Here is a 19,114-nt window from a genome sequence, read left to right as displayed (position 1 = left end):
GCGCGCTCTCTCTCTCTTTATCTCTCTGCTCTCTACGAAATCCGCAGCATCCGCGCGGATCGGTTCTGCGGGTGGGTGGCGAACCCACCCGTTTGTTCGTGTGCCGCTCGTGTCGTGTCTCGACACCGGCGCGGCGTACGGTCGTCGCCACGAAAGGGCCACGAAACGCATCGTGTGTTCGTGCCGTCGTCGGCGGCCATTGCGTTCGGCGGCCATTACGTTTCGAGTAGTTCGACCGGTCGGTTGTACTAACAACACGGTCACGTTCGCGGGCATTCGCCGCGTGGTAGAATCGCATTCGCGTCGTCGGTTTCTTCGGACCGCAGGCAGCAGCAGCAGCATTAGCAGCAGCAGCCAACCAACAACAACCAACAGCAAACGGAACAACAACGCGGGGACGCGCGCGCGCCCCCTTTTCTGTTTTGGTTTTCCTTGTGTTTCTTGCGTTGTGCGCGTTAATTTCGGGTTCGGTGTGATTTGTGTTTCGTTTTTCACTTTCTTTGGGATATCCGGCAAATCTTTTCCGTGCTTTTTTCTTGGGCGTGCGTGTGTGTCCGGCTTTCGGTTTCGATTTGATTCGCGCGCGCGCGTGTGTGATCGTTTGTTTACCGTTTTGTGAAGATCGCGCCGGAACACGATTCGAAGTTCGAACCCAATTCTAGTGCCTTCAATCCTTCTGGTGACCTGAGTGATCTTCGAATCCAATCCAAAACCGTTGCCTTAACATTTGGGGCCAGCCAGCTCGTGGTGGGAGCAGCGGATAAACCCCAAAACAAATGTGATCGGATCATAAACACCGGGCGTGCAAAACGGTCGTGTCGAGGAGAAGGAGGCCATTGCGGAGCAGTTGATTCTCCGGAAGAAAGTGAAAAGTGAGCCATCGATCGATCGATCGCAAGCATTATTTGAGTGCACGCGAACAACAACAACGCTGATCGCACTTTCGCTGTTTCGAGGCATTCGCCCCTCCTTGAGCATAATAAGGAGAAGGACGGTGATGCTTGGGGCCTCCATAATTGCCCGCGCATAGAACGTGAAGGTGGCGCTCGTCGTCGAAGAAGTGCACTCAGCATCATCATCATCATCAGCAGCAGCAGCAGCAGCATCGTCATCAGCAAACCGATCGAGTTGATTTCGGTGTACCGTAGCACCCCTTCGCGACTGTTGGTATGTGCAGTGGTGATGGTGTTTCGTGGTTTGGAAAGGAAAATTGAAAAGCGAGAGTGAAAATTAGCGTGCGTATTCGGCGGCGTAGGTGTGAAGTGGTTGGGCCGCAGTAAAAAGAAAAAAAAAAGGCAAAGAAAGAAGGAAAAAAAACCTCCAAAGCACCGTGTGCGTGCGTGTGTGTGTGTGTTTGCTTGCTGTGAAGGGAGGCTACTGGCCTGGCCTGGCTATTGGTCTGCCCTTGTGAGGTGTGCTCCAAACGACGTTGAAGCTGGAAGAAAAAAAGAAAGAAAAAATAAGCAGCAAAATCCCAAACCCAACCAGCAGCAGCAGCAGCAGCTGCCGTGAGTGTCGTGGAAGGAAGCGAAGAAAAGGATCACGAAGCAATATCATCCAAATCCAAGTGCCAAAATCCGCAAATTACAACTTACACAATTTCTAACGAGTTCCACGCGGCGGAAAAAAAGTACGAAAACAAGTGCCAACCGAGTCCGGGTAGCGGATTTTCCGACTGGTTTTTTCCACGAATGATCCTTGAGTGTGCGTGTGTGTGTGCGCCAGCGCGATTTTATTGTGGTTTTAATTAACGCCGTTCAGGAAATAGTGCATCGAAGACAAAGCAGAGAACGTACCAACAGTACGAAACGCAGCAGCGAAATCCGAAAAACCCCGTTGCCGATCAGCACAAGGATAGCTGCCGCGAATGGATTATGTTTTGCAGAACCGCCGAGCTGCTCGCAAGTGGATTAATTGACCGTCAGCAAGGTACAGCCGGCCAAAGGATACTCATCGAACCCGAGCAAGCTGGAGATCCGTGAAGGTTATTGTCGGGGTTTTTTTTTCGCCCCGGGGGGTCGGAAAATTAACATTAACGATAAGCAGAGGAACCAAACCAAACGAGGTCACTATTACGAGGTGGTTAAGGTTCTTAAAATGGCAAATCGATCCAAACATTCAAATTCATGCTGAAGTAATCGATCGACAGATCGATCGTGCGATCGAAGGCCCCGTATTGGCGCAATGTGTTTGTCAATCCGCAGTGCAGATCATCTCATTAACGTGCGTGTCGATGTACGACGCGTACGGGTTGGATGATGCAGTGGATCCGCCGATAGTGGATCGGTGATAGTGGACCGATCCGTGGTGGCGTGCGCGTTAATGCGCGAGACCCCAATGAAAAGCGAAGCATAAATATTAATGCGTCGTGACGCTTCTTGATCTCGTGTGCGTGTCGGTGAAGGTCATGGGAATAGTTTTGGAAGTGGCTTGACGGCACGCTGCTTCGAGTGGTATTGATCTGCTCTAGCGCTGCTGTTGCTGTTGCTGCTGCTGCTTAGCAAGGCAGATAAATATCCGGGCCTGCCGTTCGTAGCGAGCATAGGAAATGATGATGACCCGCAGCGAGCGCAGGAGGCGAGTTTTCCGCATTCAAATGGTACCCGCAGCAGCAGCACCATCACTAGCACACCGGAGACGCTCGTCGCTTATCTTGACATTTCTCAAGCACTTCCAACCACTTCGAAGCGCAAAAGGGTATCACTTCAGTGCTTGAGTGAGCATTGCAGAGGCACTAATGACGGGCGCCGGCCGTGGCACCGGTTTCACGGTCACCAATTTCCCGCCGGAAACCATTTGTCGGACGAGGTGCACACAGAGAGAGAGAGAGAGAGAGTGAGAAGGAGAGAGGAAGTGATAGTGATCCACCCTGCGTGATAGGCCAATAAGGTAGTGAGCGACTTTTCCGACTGTTTATTGCTCTCATCAGCGCATCAATCGGAATCGGAATCGGTGGTCGACAGATTAAAAAAAGGGGTCCAAAAAGTGTGGCTTGGTTGGTGGAGGCGCCCCTGCCTTGACAATCATCCAATACGTATACCGCGGCGCCCATCGCCACACAGACACCGACAGTGACAGTGTGCGATCGTGGGTCGCAGCAGCCCCCTCCACCTGCCACCTGCCACCGCACCTCGTTTTGCAGTTCCTCGTCTGACGCGTGCTGGGCTGTGGTGCTGCGATCATGGCCGCGCGCGTCACGGTCGAAGGTCAGGGCACCCCTACACACAACACGGCGTCTATACCGATCTTGCCATCCTTCTACGTTGCTGTTGCTGCTGCTGCTGCTGCTGCTGCTGCAAATGGTGACAGACACAGACGAGCGAAGTAACCTACACACCGAGCGCGGTTTGCCTAGAGCCTGCTAGAGAGGGCATGAGGGGGTTTAGGCTGGAGGTCACTAATGCTGTAAAGCGGCGTTAGCAGGAGCAGGAGCTGCAGGTGGCTCGCGATCAGCGCGACTGACTCACTCAACTCAACTAACTCACTCGTTTAAAGTTCGTTTCCAGCCACTGATGCTGATGATGGATTGAACGTTTATCGGTTATCGGTTATTTCGCAATCGCCGGTTAACATTTCGCGCATACCGCGCGCTCTCGCTTATCTGCCCAAGGCCTGACCTCACCTGGAGCGGTAAGCGATCCGAGACCAACCCTCGCAAAAGGTTCCAAAAATTGCCACAAAACTGATGACGCTGCGCCATTGATCACTACTTCGACTCATTCGCGGTCTGGCCACCGTGCGCGCCGATTTGGTGATCGCTGGTCACTGTGCGCGAGGTCGAGCTGGGCGACCCTGGCGACCACCAAACCGTAGAACCGCAAATCCGGCACTCGAATCGGTTCGGCTCGGATTTCCCATTTCCTGAGCCCAGAGCGCGGCCGTTTCTTATGCTGCTGCTTCTCGGTCAGCCAGACTGGCCCGGTAGTGAACGGGTCCTTGTGATGGTCGGACCAGCCAGCCGAGGACAGTGGCTGTGGGGATGCGCTCGAATAGAACGAATTTCCATAAAATGGCCTCTATGGTGTGGTGTGGCGCGTGTGGACCGGGAAATGCACAAGGTTTTGATGAGCGAGAGGAAGAGAGCGAGAGAGATGCGTGAGAACATTACCTCGCACCATCGAAAAGTATCTATGTGTCCGGCTTCGGGTCCGGCGTTTCAAGGTTTATTATCAATTCACCGCGACGACGCCGCCGCCGCTGCCGCACCTTGCTTCGCGGGATCGGATTAATTATTCCTGTTGTCGAGGCTTTTGTTTTGTCGGTTTAAGGGGTTTTTTTTTTTCGGGCGGTAAAACCGAGGACAAAGCAGAAGAAGAAGTCGTATAGGATCCGGCTGTGCGTTTGTCTGTCTGTGGTTTCGGTTTAGGGGGGTCCGGGGGAGGCCGAAGGTCGTGGTCAGCGTGCGCGAGAAGTGCCATTGTGTGGTGTGAGTTTGAAGGTAACGCGTCAGGCCGGGTGGCTCGTTGGTTGGTTCGTTAATTAGCGATTTACATTTGCCAGTAGCACAGCACACGAAAAAAGTGTCCAAAATTGGGGCACAGGCCGGCGATTAGACCTCTCACGGGGCCACAACCGCGCTCGGTTGTCCAACCGAAAGCGAGATTCGTTGGTTTTGAGTCTCGTGTTCGCGTTGTTGTTGTTGCCGTTTGATGCAATCCATGGAAAGCAATCCATCGGCAACTGGGATGCTGGGGCGTGCTGTCCACCATCACCATCCGGAAGCTGTGGTCCGGGTGTAAACGTTTTGCGGCACAAATCACGTACCCGGTCACGGCTGCCCCGGAGCGTGCACGCACTGTTGTGACCCACTGCGCACTGCACAGCGGAATCGTAGGAATCAGGACGCCCAAAACAACAGCCTGCCACCTGGCCGCGGCCAGCAGTTCCAGCAGAACCCGGGCTGGCCGGGAAACGAAAACAACGAAACCTAAAGCGCGGCACGAACGTCTGACACGAGCACGGCATCGAGTGACGATCGCTGCGACGATCGGATCCACGTGCCACGCGGTGTTGGCGCTCCGGACTGCGGCCGCCCCCCGAAAAATATGCTGCCAAGGCACGCACGCGGCCACGGACTGCGCGCCGCTTTATTGAGTTGTTTTGGGAAAACTCGCGCGTTCTGGCAAATGCAGCACCGGTTTTCCATCTTTAAATTTAATGGTCAGACCACAGTTTGTATTAAGTGCTCTTTGCTTCGTTTAACGCACACGCAGGCGGTGCACGTGGTGCACTGAGGTGTCTAAGGAGTCCTAACACGAGCAGTCGGCAATGCTATCCAGTTCGTGATGCCGCCCATTCCCTTCGTGATCCTTCGCAAGAGGTACACGAGGAAGGTAAATAATGGAGACATACAGTATGAAAAAAAGTCAATCCACCCCTGCATGAAATTTACGTTTTGGCTGTTTTATTCCAAACAACAAAGTCCGAAAATCAAAGATCGTATATCAATAGTTTCGGTCTAAGCCTAAGCCTAAGAAGGAGCTAACAAACTAATAGTTGTTCATTTTTTAGAGATGTTCGTAGAGCCATTTTTAAATGAATTAGTTGTCTAGTAGCTTAGTACATATAACTCGATTATTTTAGGCGATAGAACCGTCAATAGGGTCTCAAAAGATGCGCATGAGATTAAAGAACTAAACTGCATCATTGAAATGGAGAGAAAAAAAAACTATTATTTGACTATTTTGAAGAGAAAACCATATTTGTTTTGTATAGGTTGGATAAATTTTTTGTCGTACCTTTATCTACTATTTTTGTGATATTTTTTTTTCTAGTGGTTCTTTTTGAAAAAAGTAAAAATTAAACTAAAGAAGAATAAAAAACAAATCTTTTAATATACGATCTTTGATTTTCGGATTTAGTTGTTTGAAGAAAACAGCCAAAACGTAAATGTCATGCAGGGGTGGATACACTTTTTTTTCATACTGTATCTTGTTGTTGGCCGAGGTGATGACGTGAGACAATCGATCACATCAAAGCCCTGCGCGTATGCGGACTGTGCCTCACGACAGATCGCGTACCGGTACGCAATTACCCAGCACTACTCACAACGAGATCGAAACTCCTCGACAACACATTCCACGTGCAGAGTGCGAAGTGCAGTGCATGCTAATCGAGGATCTAGTTTACTCCCAGAGTCACCAGTAAATGCCCAGTGCCTTATCGGTAGCGTCCTGATCACCTGATTAAGCCCCTCTGTGCTAGGGTGGACCATAATCATTAGCCACCCCCTACCACGATCACCCTGATGCCTGATGCGTTATCCGGAGTCTCAAGAACGAATCTAATCGTCGACCGACAGGTCGTTGTGCATGTTCTCGCCGTTCTTCACGGCTGCGTGCGTGCCGGAGTAATAAACAGCAGTAGTACCCGTTGTGTGTGTCTGGTGCGATCACCGATCAGTACACGGTTGAGTCATACTGCACAGTGTGTGTGTGTGTATGTGCTTCGAGTAGTAGCAACAGCAGCAGCGCACCATCAACCTTCCGCGTTCAGGCCGGCCGTCGTGTGCATTAGACACTGGACCACTCGCCAGTCAGCCAGATGCAAATCTACGACGATACGGTCGCACGCAACGCGGGAGGGACGGTGTTGGTTGGTCGGTCGAGATTAGCATAATCAATCGAATTAATGCTTGCTATCAACAGGCCGTGAGTGTCGGCGTCGGATCGTCGGCGAGGTGACTACCTCGACGGTTGAGGTAGGTTGTGAACCTCGTTCGCTCGCTCGCTCGCTCGCTGGCCGACATCGACCTTACACACACACACACACACGACGGGGGGGAGTCCCTTGCAAGCTGTCCGGGCTTTTCCGCCTTGGGGCGCAATTATAGGCGTAGCGGCCTCAAGGGGAGGGTTACGAGAACCTTGCCTCGTGTTTGTGTGTGCCGCTCGCACCAAACTGTCACCAAAGTGCTCGCATTAATTAAGATGCATTGCTGTCGGGCACGATACGATCTAATCTGATCAGATCTGATCTCATTGGTCGAAAGTCGAGACGCCGAGCGAGGGCGGAAGCGTTTGTTGGTGTTGTTGTCCCCCCGGCGGGGGGGGGGGGGGGGAGGGCTCCCAAATTGGCACTTATCGACCCCCCTGCGACCGGGGGTTGGGGGGAACACTACACTTTGTTTGGTATCTGCATTTGCATGTGTTAATCGGGCCGTAAATCAAAGATAACAGCAAAATCTGCATAATTCGTGTAGCCACCATGGGGCCTTGGGGGGGTATGGGTGATGTATTGCGCGAAATAACTCTCGCCTCGCGGTCACCGAGGGGTGCCAGATTGATAAGCCTTCTGCAACGGTGGATCGATCGATAAAGTCCTCCATGACAGGTCGCTGACTACTACAGATCAACAGCGCGAGCGCGACCTACTAAGGTTGCCGGTTGGCAGGATTACACATTGTTGTGTAAGAATCCAAGTAATCGTGGCCTGGTGGTCTGGGGCAGGTGCGAATTTTCCTTGCGTTTCTGCTGCAAAAGTCTAAATTAGTGCAGAGTGTCCTAATGAAGTTAATCGAGACGCTGAACAGCACTTGACTTTGAACAGAAAGCAGGAAGTTAAGCAGGATCCCTTTAGGCAGTGAGGCAACGATACCCTCACCAAATCCTCAAACTGCTGCTGCGTCCGGGACATCACAAATCCATCAAACGGCGGCTCTTTGTTTCTCGATCCCAACACACAGATCATGACGAATCCCGACACCGCACCGCACCAGTCCGTAGTTCCGCGATAGATCGGGCATCTGGCGTACGCGAGGCGATGCAACACAAGTGCACAAGGTCCCTCGCGCTCGGTGCGAAGAGATGCGCATCGCCTGCACCATCAGCAGTGCTCCTAGATGCGGATTCTTTGTTCTCTTCCTGGACCGGCGTGCACTCGAGTTGTTTGTGTGCACGCGGACAGAGGCCAGGAAGATTCTGCTGCTACTGCTATAGTCGGTTGGGCATGCTCCAACAAACGGACTGCTGAGCAGCTGCAGCAGTAGCCGGCCAACAGTTTCGTTAGTCAATCGTCTATCACTCTTGTAGAGAAGGGCGGTGTCCAGTACACCGGCACGCTACCGGGATGTAGTATGTGTTTTGTGTCCGTTGTTGCCCTTGAGACACCCGCCCGCACGGTCCACTATTGACTTTCTTCCCCCCCCTCTCCAGTCGCCATCATCAACATCAGAACTGTCCTGGTGTAGTAGACGCGCGCGCACACACGAGAGACAGTAGTGTGTTTCCTGGCGGCCATTTTCGTATGTTCGTACGCTCGTAAAAACCTCTTCTGCGCCACTGCTTGCACTCTGCCTGCACACTACAGATGCGCACTACCTCGACTAGGCATTTGACGTCGTCATCGCCGTAGTAGCCGTCGTCGTACACAGAATACGCGAATAATAAATAACCGCTGCAGAGAGGGCCCCGGAGGTGGAATTGCAATTTTGGGATCGCGATGGCGGTGCGTTGTTGAGAAAATGCAGATCTACTTCCCTTCCTCTCTCCTTCCCCCGGGGGCCAAAGTCACAATAAACAGTGTGGTCAGCGTGTTAACTAGCGTCTTCTTCTTCTGGGTCCGGTGCCTTCTCCTGGGTGTATGATGCCGATGCAAACACTACACATTTGGTCGAAGTGTGCGTTCCTCGAATGTCATTACATAGCGTTATAACCTCCAAATACTACCGCAGCATGCTGCGATGAACGATCGTAAATTCCACTCAAAATAGGTCAACCCTTTTTTGCCCGAAGTGCAAATCGATTGCAGCATAAGCGCAGATGCACCCTGCGTCTAATCCATCGTCGTCCCTGCAAGTCATCATCAGCACGTTCTTCCATATTGCTGCCTAATCGCCATATGCTGTTCCTTCTCGACACGACGCGACACGACATTGTATGCGGATGCGTTGGATGCAGCAGCCAGCCGTACGCTTGCATACTAATAGTCTCGGAACTTGAAACCATTTATCCTAATTGTGGAGCCGCCCAGCGCGACAACAACAACGCGATGGCGACGCGGCACACTTCCTCGAGGAGTACGGTGCAAACGCACAAAACCAAACCGCCGTAATGCACTCGTGCGCCTTACTAATTAACCGTGAAGTGCACTCCGTCGTAGTACGGTTCGTGTACGTGCCGTTTTCGTGCTCGATCGCGATCGATGCAGCCGCCCTCGCCACCGTACACACCACCTAAACACCGGAGATGCCGTGCGCGTGATCCGTTGCCACGTTCTGTGCATAAACGCAGGCCTACTGCTGCTGCTGCTGCTGCTGCTAGTGATCGCTAGTGGTTAATCATGGTTTATCACACTTTCTGGCGTCTACTTCCGTGACCGTGAAGCCGGGTAGTAGTAGTGGTGGCGATAGGCGGAAGTGGTGCAGCCAGCAGCTGCAACTGGCCGAGGTGGTGGTGGGTGGCTGATAGAGGCCTTGACGCCGGCTCGTCCTCATCATATCTCTCTGCCCTCTACAGTTGGCCGGGCTGGGGCGTCGCCTATCGATGATGCGGGCCCTCATGCACTACCACGCACTACCAGTGTACCAGTGTACTTGCTAGTGCTAGTGTCTCGATACCGGAAGCCCCCCGGCTTGCTGTATCCGAAGGAGACAAGAACAAGTGCCCAAACAGGTGCATTACGCTGTCATAAATTCCCCTTTATGTTTAGTTGGTTGACGTCTGCAAACTTGGAAAACTTTGCGTTAACTGGTCCAGAGATGCGTGATGCAGAAGAGTCCAGAGATTGCCTAGAACATTGCTTCACTAGACACACACACACACACACACCAGCACACCAGCGCTTAGGAGTTGGCAAAACAAATAGCAAACAGAAGGGCAAAATGCCGCACACAGCACACAGCACCACCGCGTAAGGGCGAGCGCGTCGAGTGCGGCATCTAATCTTATCGGATAGTTGCCAAGGTGAAGCCACTACATTCCTCCTCCACTTTGCGCTCCGCTCTCCCCGGTCCCTTGGCAGGGGGTAGTGTTTAGCAGCAACAGCAACAGCAGCAGCAGCACTATTGAAAATTGATCGCGGCACCCTTGAACGCGGAACGCGTAGCCAACTGGAGGAGAAGGAGGAGGAGGAGGAGGAGGAGGAGGAGGATGACCTTCGCCATTGCTCCGTAGTCGTCGGTTCCGTCAGGCGGCGTACCGCGCTCGTACTGATAAGTACCCATCGTTATAGTTCTAGACTGATACTACCACTGCACGGACCGTGGGACCACCGTTTGGTTTGGTGCCGAACGGCAGGCTTTAGGGCTCGATTCGCGCTCGGAAAACCCCCCCTTAAGGACAAACACAGGTTAAGGACAGAGTTTCTTTCGTTGACGTTCGAATTTGGAGCCTTTTTGGAGCCTTTGCCCCCGGGGGCGGACCGGATCGGATCGGATCGGAATGTTTGTATTGTCCCTGATGACCCCGACCGTTCGCTCCGTTGGTCCGTTATCGTGGCCGGGCCAGTGTACGGCAGAGCGCTACTGAAGGGCAGCGGTGCGATAAGGGGAACTAGTTTCACCCAGTTATCCCCACCCCGCGGGCAGCGGCGCTGCCACCCCGAAGGGTGGAATGTCATCCGATGTGTTGCGTTCGATGATGCAAGAACCGTAAATTAGGCGAAACGACTTCTCGAGAGGAATGCTCACAGTTTGTTCGGTCAGGTCGGTCATTGATCACTCTCAGGTGAATCAGTCCCATCCGCCTAGTGCCTAGGATTGGATTGGCCAATTGGATCCGTCATCGGTCCGAGTCGGCTGAAAACAACCTAGAAAGTGGGGCCGGAACTAGGCCATCGATGGTGAACAGTAACAAATAAACAAAAAAAAACCCCAGGAATAGTTGAAGTAAAAACAAAAAACTCCACCAACAACATTTGGTCACCCCGTGGCTGAACTGAGGGGGGCTGACCGCAAGCAGTGAGCAAACGCCCCAACATTTGCAGAACTCAGCATAAAATTCTTCGATCAGAGCGGGTACTAGAGGGTGTCACCATCGGCGGCGACAGCGACGACGACGACGACGACGACGACGCTGACCGACATATCGGAACCCCGCGATTGGTAAACATTTGGTGGGGGGGCAGGAGGGACCAGAATGAGGTGACGCGTTTGTTGGTGTCACTTGCAACCCACTGTTCCAGTAGCATAATTCCCGAAGTGAAAACAATTCGCGCAATTCGTGGACGACGATCGGTCCGAGAGATCCGAGTGTGAGGCTCGCCTGTTGGCCATTAATCCAGTTCGCGCCTCGAAGATGCTCTGTAGCGGATGGTTTGAGGCCATCAACCCACCTGACGCATCCTTCTAGCCGGTGGACGTCGACGAAGACGACGACGACGACGACGATGAGAGGCCAAACATCCGAGATCCATGGCATTTGTTTTCGCACAACTCAATGACGCCGACAATGGCGTTGCGGTAAACCCTTCGGCGCAGGCCGCATGGCCGCCACCTCCTCAAAGATACTGGCTGACCAACCGACCGACCGACGCCGGGCTGATCAAGAGCTGACTGGCCTTCCCTGAACCGCCATCGCCGCGCTTGACGATGATTGATCTTTTCTTTGTTTGACAGCGCATCGCTGAGCACATCTTTGCGTGCACGTCTCACACGCATACCACCCTCCTACTCACACTCTCTCCCTCTCTCTCTCTCCTGCCATCTGTCCCTTGGTAGCATCTTCTGTGCGATTCTAAAGAAGCCGTTCTGACCCCTTTTTCGGTCGCGTTCGCGCGACTAGGTTAATTGGTTGCCATTCGTCCTGATTCCATTTTTCATCGCAATTCACGCAGGCCAGTGACGTAGCATTTGGAGAGAAGGAGAGAGAGAAAGAGAGGGAGTGAGAAAGGATCGTGAAGATCTTAGTTGACCGTCCGTAACTGCTTGGTAGGAACAACGGAATGGAATTTGAGGCTTCCGAAAGTTAGTCGACATATTAGTCAGCAATTTGTCAGCTTTGCTGTTTGTTTGATGCTTTGTCCGGTTGATTGATCGTCTGTTTATTCTTTCAGACTTCTTTCTTTTTCCATATTTCTTTTGCTTTACATGCAATATTGCAATATATATTAATTTCTTATTTACTGAATTATGATTTTATTCTTTCTTCTTGACTGCATAATGTTACCGAGGCAATTTTATGTTACTATTCACTATTTTCATCCTTTTTTCCGTACTTTCTGTGTTTACTTCTTGTGTTCATTCTTTTTTCCTGTGTTCTCACCTTTTGTTAAAATTCTCTGACCGCTTTTCAAAGTTTTCTTTTCTACATTTTCTTCTTCTATTTTGATTACGTTTCATTTCACTTTCCCCTTCCTTACTATTCTCATCCCTTCCCTGCTGTGACATTCCATTATGTTTTTTGTATTTCCTTCATTTATCAATACACTGACTTCACCGGTTCCTAGAACCCCGTTCTCATCAATAAACACAACGGAAAGTCATTCTTCATCTGCTTAACCATCCACGCCATACGACAGCAGCCGGTGCGCGAGAGCCGCTGGCGCTGCATTTCGGGCCGATAATTGTCGGACTGTCGGACGACCGACCGGCGCGGCGCATGAATTGGTTTAAAAATAAAAGCCAAACCAGATGATTGCTGCTCGACTCGCTGATCATCTTCGCCGAGTCTGAGTCTGTTGGTGTCTGGTGTTGACCGAGCAAAACAGATGGTGATGGCCGATGGCCTTGGGCTTGGCGGAACGCGTTTCCGTGACGCGGGAACCCCGTGCTCTTGCTTGCTTGCTTGCTTGCTTGCTCTTGTCGTGCACTCGCGACACCGTCAGCGTTATCAGCTACTACCACCACCACCACTGGGCTGTGAGTAGCAGCAGCCTCGTTGAATCACTTCCTATTCGAGCTTCAAGTTTCGAGACGTGTGAACTTCGTGATAGGTGGTAAGAGTAAGAGAGCATCCAAAGATACCGACTATTTCCTGGTGGTGTCCGTGTCCGTGGTCCAATAAAACGGACCCCGGCCAGGCAACGGCAGCCGCCAACCGCCTTTCTTTCGCGGAGCGGCCAAGGTTTCAGATTCCGAATGGTGCTCTCTGCGGGCGATCGCGCGGGCTTCCAAAAAACTTTCGGCTGAACTTGACCCAAAAACGCAATCGACTGGAGGGAGGAGCAGCCGCCACCATCCACCGTTTTGGTCACACGACAGTTTCCTCGAGTCCTCGGCTTCACACGCCACAGATGAGCGCGTGAACTGTGGTCTCTCTTCCTCTCTATCTCTCTCTCTCTCTCTGGCTGTCTGTCTGTCCGTCTGGCGCGACAACACCGAAACCACGCCATTGCCCTCCGGTTAAATGGATAAATGGTTTTCGTGCCGCCACCGCTTCGTGGCACGCACGCCGGTTTCGGGTTTTCTACTTGCCACTTGGTGGATTGTCACGTGATACCGCCTTGGGCGCCACACTGTTTAGATGCTTCAGTTGATTCGCCTTTTTGTTGTTTTTTTTTTTTTGGCGAACGAGCCACTCGATGGCGAAATGGGCAGAGTGGAGGGGAGGGGGGGTACTTTTCGGTGGGTTGGTTGTTGGTGGACAGATTTTTGATCACCCGCGGCATGGTTCCGCGGCGTGGTGGCCTCCACACCGAGAAAGCCGCTTGTGTCTGGTGCGGATTGCGCGGTCCGTTGCACGCCACGCCACGCCACGGTCGAAGGTCGAACCAATTGGCGCTCAGCGAAGCTTCGGTCTGTCGGTCGGTCGGCCGGCGCGTCTGGTGGTCCTTCGGTTGGTCGGAGATGGTCGCCACCACCACCACCACCGTCGTCGCATTTTGGTTTCAAGTTCAAGTTGCTGGTTTTGCGAAATTGGGTCACCAGCCGCGTAGCGATCAGCCTTAAGCCTGCACACACACACACACACACACACACACACACACACACACACACACGCGCGCGCGCACTCACTGACGGATGGACGGATAGGCCAGATTGACCGCATCGGCTGTTTCTGGGTGACAAGTTCGTAGTTTCACTGTCGTTACTACCACCAACACCACACCACAAATCACCCCGCATGGCTAATGCGTATTAGTGCCAGCAAAGCCGCAACCACCGAGTTTACTGAGTAAAACTCGAGCACCAATTCAAGGGGTCACCTCAAGACACCCCAAAAGACCGGACCGGACTCTCGTCAGATTCTCATAAGATCCGGAGCGGATCCGGAGCGAACGGAAAAAGAGAAAGCCCGCTCCGCTTGCATGCCCGCTCCCTTGTGTCAATCCCCGGTTGAACCGGTGCGCGCGCTGATGATGCGGGAAGTTCCGCCACGAGCAAACCGAACCCGGACCCGGACCTTGACCCAATTACACCACAATGCGAAGTGCCTCAGGTCCGCAAAATTTGGCGTGTCACGCATTCGCTTGAATATGTGTAGTCTCACTGTCTCGTGCTCTCTCTCTCGCTCTCTCGCTCTCTATCTTTCCAGTCCGGTCGCGATCGGTCGGACAGGTTAGACCTCTCGAGGACGATCGCTCGCCGCTGGCCTCCGCTGGTCCAGTTGCGGTTACGCACAGGTCTTGCTGCCCTTGATGCGTGCGCACCGCTTTGTGTGTGTGTATTTGTGGGGTGTTTGAACAGGCCAGCCAGCCAGCCAGCCAGTGAGTGGGAAGTGAGGCCCTCCTTGATCATCAAGGGTCATGGCAGTGGCATGGTGGCGGTTGCCATTCTCGACCGGAATGAGGTTATCCGGTTCAACAATCCGCATTCACTCGTTATCACATCACCTAACCACAGCAGTACCGATTGGTTGCGTTGTTCTGTGCAGAGCAGAGAGGCCACAAGATCGAACTCAAGGCCCTATGGCCTCGCGTAAACACTTAGGCGCCATTATGAGCCCACGCGGAAGGGCAGGGTGTAAACAGACTTTGGCGCTGGTTGCCAAAAAGGCATTTTCCGTCATCGTTTGCGTCGTTTGCTGGGTTCTGTAGGGGGTTAGGGCCATCTTCAACATTGTTGCGGCGATTGTAGTAGAGCAGTAGGTACCGTTTGGCCCTGACATGACGTGCAATTCGTTTTGTGTGATTGCGAATTCTGAGCGATCGTTCACTTGCTTTGTTCTGCTGCGTCGTCCAAGACGAAGAGGCTCTTCTGAATTACTACACAGAATACTAAAAACCGTCTAATCCCTTACCAAACCTCGACTGCTTCACATCTCGACGATCGGAGCGTTCTGCTACGATCAGAAGTTTCCTTTTTTGCCTTCTCTGGTTTCTTGGCATTTACGACGGGGTACGCGGTACGTACGTACCCGAACAGTACGTACCCTAGACCTAGGCGCCACGCAATGCAGGATCATTCTAGGGAATCGAACCCCCCAGAAGAGCCAGAGCCGCACCAAAATTAGAATCCCACTGCATTGCCCTCTCTATCCACACCATTCCCTCCCTTCACTCTACGCTCTCTCTCTTTCTCTATCTATCACTCCTTCCCTTACTACCAGCTAAGTCAACGCGCAGGAAAATGGCGAAAGTCCCCGGACCCCGGACCGCGGCCCCGGTCCGCGAGCGCGTACATTGCGTCCTCCAACTATAGGAGCTCCGTAATGTATGACCGTAAAACTGGTGGATACCCGTACGAAAGAGGAGGAGGATGCGCCATCTGCGAGGGGAGATAAGTTTATTTTTGTGATTCGCAACTAATTCACCTCGGATCACACGCCCGTCACACACACACACACATACACACGCGCTGAATCCCACGCGGCGACTCGCGAGTTTCAATACGATTAAGGATGATATTTATCGCGACGCGCCTCGCGACGGTGGCCATTCGGTTGCCATTTTGATTGTAATAAATACGTTCGACGAGGTCACGACAAGCGCTAAACGCCGAGATAGACGTAGTGTACGTGTGTGTGAGAGAGAGTGAGGACTAATGTCCGGTGAACCCTACAGTGACGCGCATCGCCTTCCACCAGGGATCCTTAGGTTGCGAATCTTACCCTTGTATTTGCCATTAGAAGGCAAGGGAGACCAGAGGAGGAGACCACTGAGTACTGCGAGCACATACTCATCATCGGTTGGCAGGTTTACGACTTTCAGTCGGAAATGCGGCCACTACAGCGATCTGAGCTAACCACCACCGCGTCCGAGGGTCCGAGAATCTGTGTTTGAAGCGGTGTTGCGGCCACTTTTGGAAGATCAAGCCGATCGTTTTGCACCTCTTATGGGGTGACTGGGGGGATGACAGCTATGGGGTGTGGTAGGGATCGAGGAAGCTATTTATAGCTGCGCCAAAAATGGGTCAGTGTATTTTTAAACCGAAATGATATGCGTCAATATGCGGCCCCAATGGGCATAGGCTAAGGAATGATGAGATCGTTTCGAACAGATGCCAGAGGCAAGAGGCTATTAGTCGAGAGTAGAACTATATTATCAGTTTCAGACATTCCAATCCTAATTGGCGCTTATTTTGTTTTTCTATTCTCCTTTTCCTTCCAGGTAAGCACGTTACGCCAGTTTTCATTGGGAGTAGTCATTGAGAGCGTCAGGACAGGATACAGATGAACAGCTCCTCTTCAGGAAGGATTCTATCACCGCTCACGATCGTGCTTCTACAGTTTGTCAGTTTAATTATGTTGTAATCAATGTTGCCCTGGGTCTATTACTCACTCTCTCTCTCCCTGTAATCAAAAGTCCCCAAAAATACTTTACATCGTTGGGTCATCGCCTATCATTCTCATGATATGCCTGCACTAAACGAATTTACATAATTTGCTGCTATCTATTTGAAGCACGCACGGGCCACGACGCAACCTGAAGAACGTGTTCCTGTGCGCCACCTCTTCACCTGCAGCAGCATAATTATGCAATAGGCCCCGTAGGCCTGGCGCAAACGAACGTGGCCGACCTTGGGTTGGAAGTGGTCCACACCACATGGACCACACTCGGCTAGATCCTAGAATGGAAGTGCAGAACGAACCAGGATCGCGTCTTCACGGTCTCCCTCCCGGGGGTGACAAAAGGACTTGACCGACTGGTTACGTAATGTCGTCTTCCGTCCTTCCTTCCTGTCCATCCGTTCGTCTGCTTTCGGCGAAGGAATCGCAAACGTGTTGACCGTGAGGAACGGTGGTCACAAAACCGGCCAACTCCAGTGCCTAGTGTCCAAGTCCAGTGCCAAAGGCGGGGACTCACTCCACTCACTTGCCTGGCATGTGCGTCCTTGAGCCAAAGAAGCGTTCTTTCGCGTACTAGTGGCTTTGATTTGATACTGCTACGATTACGATCTTTTGCGATCACTAGCGTTGTGACCTTGTGTGTTGGTTGTTTTTTTTTGTTTTTTTTTTCGGTTGCTTTTCGGCTTCGGTCGTTCGCCACCGGTTTTAGTTCCAGTTCCAGTTCCAGCTTAATCGACTCAACCGGTCCACGTCGAGCGTTTCCGCAAAATCGCGTTTCAATCAGAGCATCATCCAATGGCCCGGCCAGCCAATGGCTACCTACACTACTACTACTACTACTACCACTAATACGATCAATTGATCGAGGTTTGATGTCGATGTCCTTCCCGGCCGGCTGTGGCTTGGGCTGTGTAGAGTAGACCTTCGGTTACTACTACTCATACCATCACCACGACACCACCACCAGACCAGACTGCCAGACACCGGATAGTAGACGGCACAGATGGCGTTTTGCGATGGTGGCGCTGGTCGCCTCGTCAAGCCTCGCCAGCAACGACGAACACCGATACACCGTACCGGTGCGCAGCCTTGCAAATCATTCATCGAAGTGCACATACACACACGAATGGACGGACACTCTCATCTCCTCATCACTTACCTTCCCCCGTAGTAAGATGCCCGCAAGACCATCGCCCCACCGGCATCATCGCTTGTCGTCCTCTCCTCGTCGTCGTCGTCGTCGTTGTCGTCGTCGTCGTGGTGCGTGCGTGCGAGTGTGAGCGAAATGGCAAGCAAGCGTGTGGCCGCGAAAACGCCAACCAACAGAGCGGGCAGCAGCAGCAGCATCGCCTCTGGTCTCGGTTGTCTCGCGCCGTCCCGGTCCGGCCGCGTGTGCCTCGAGTGTTGGATGTGTGCTGCGATGGGGGCGGGGGGAGGGTATGAATTTTATTTTTCAATGTACGCTAACCCTGGCCTGCTATTGAAATTTAAAAGTGTGTTAAGTTTAACTGTGCACCCTCCTTCTCGTCCTCCTTCTCCTACTCGCCATCTTCTTCTGTCTGATCGCGCTGGCACTGCTGCTGGTGGCGGTTCGCATGCCGTACGGCAAGGTGGAGCGCGTGTACGATCGTTCACACTTACACGCAGCCCCCTACAACAACAGCCGTGCTTGCGGTGTGGTGTGGTGTAGTGGATATGATCATCGCGATGGCGGGGGTGGTGCGTGGTTTGGGCGATTCTGCGGCAATAAGCAGCGTTACTAGCGTTACTCCTTCCTCGGGGCGTTACACAGCGCCACGCACCACGTTTGTTGTTGCGCCGGCCCCAGACACCAGACCGGATCGATGTGTAAGTGTTGTACTATTACTGCAGCAGTGAGCTTCACATATTTCATGTTACGGAGCTACTCATTTGCACCACTACCAGGTGTGTGTGTGTGTGAGTATTTTATACGATGTAGGTGCAGAAGGTTACGGTGAACTTGGAACTTGGTTCTAATGCTCGCGCCTACACGCCTTCCATACAATGCCATCAGCTGCGAACAGAGCAATGACGTAGAGGCGCTTGCAGCATAATGAGTAGCTCCGTCCATGGTGCCCGTTGTTGGGGAGGAGGCCATTCGCGCGAATGATGGAGATTTTTTATGCTACGATGCGTCTGGTATGTATAGTTAGTAGCCTCTACCAAGTGTTTGGCCTTGCTGGCTGCAACATTGTTCCAAGCGGCTTACGAGGTGCGTATCAGTAGGTCATGTGCGTGGTTCCGATCGATCGACCGTCGGCCACCGTTCTTGACCGAATGGTTTAGATGCCTTGCATACGCTGCTGGACTATCGACCACTTCCTATATATACCGTACCGTACTTCCTTGCACCTTCCGAGAGAGAGAGACACACACAAGCCAGGCCGACCTTTATGGCTTGGATACTGGCTGGCTGGCTGGCCGGCGATAAGATAAGCCCAGCGCAACTTTCCTCTACCATTGGCCGGACGCACTGTCTGTTACAATCG

General features: G+C 52.5%; 1 protein-coding gene across 1 annotated transcript in view; it reads left to right on the top strand.

Moving 5' to 3' along the window:
- The first annotated feature begins 231 nt into the window (after positions 1-231).
- Positions 232-19,114, top strand: part of LOC125954976 (ecdysone-induced protein 74EF) — a 221,973-nt gene continuing 203,090 nt past the window's right edge. The window contains 1 exon segment of the mRNA XM_049685728.1: positions 232-1,984. The gene's annotated coding sequence lies outside the window, so the exon portion shown is untranslated.

This window comes from Anopheles darlingi, chromosome 3 (genome assembly GCF_943734745.1).
Source record: "Anopheles darlingi chromosome 3, idAnoDarlMG_H_01, whole genome shotgun sequence".
In the NCBI taxonomy this organism is placed as follows: Eukaryota; Metazoa; Arthropoda; class Insecta; order Diptera; family Culicidae; genus Anopheles; species Anopheles darlingi.
The sequence above is the reverse complement of the archived record's forward strand: the minus strand, read 5'-3'. Positions and strand labels throughout refer to the sequence as shown.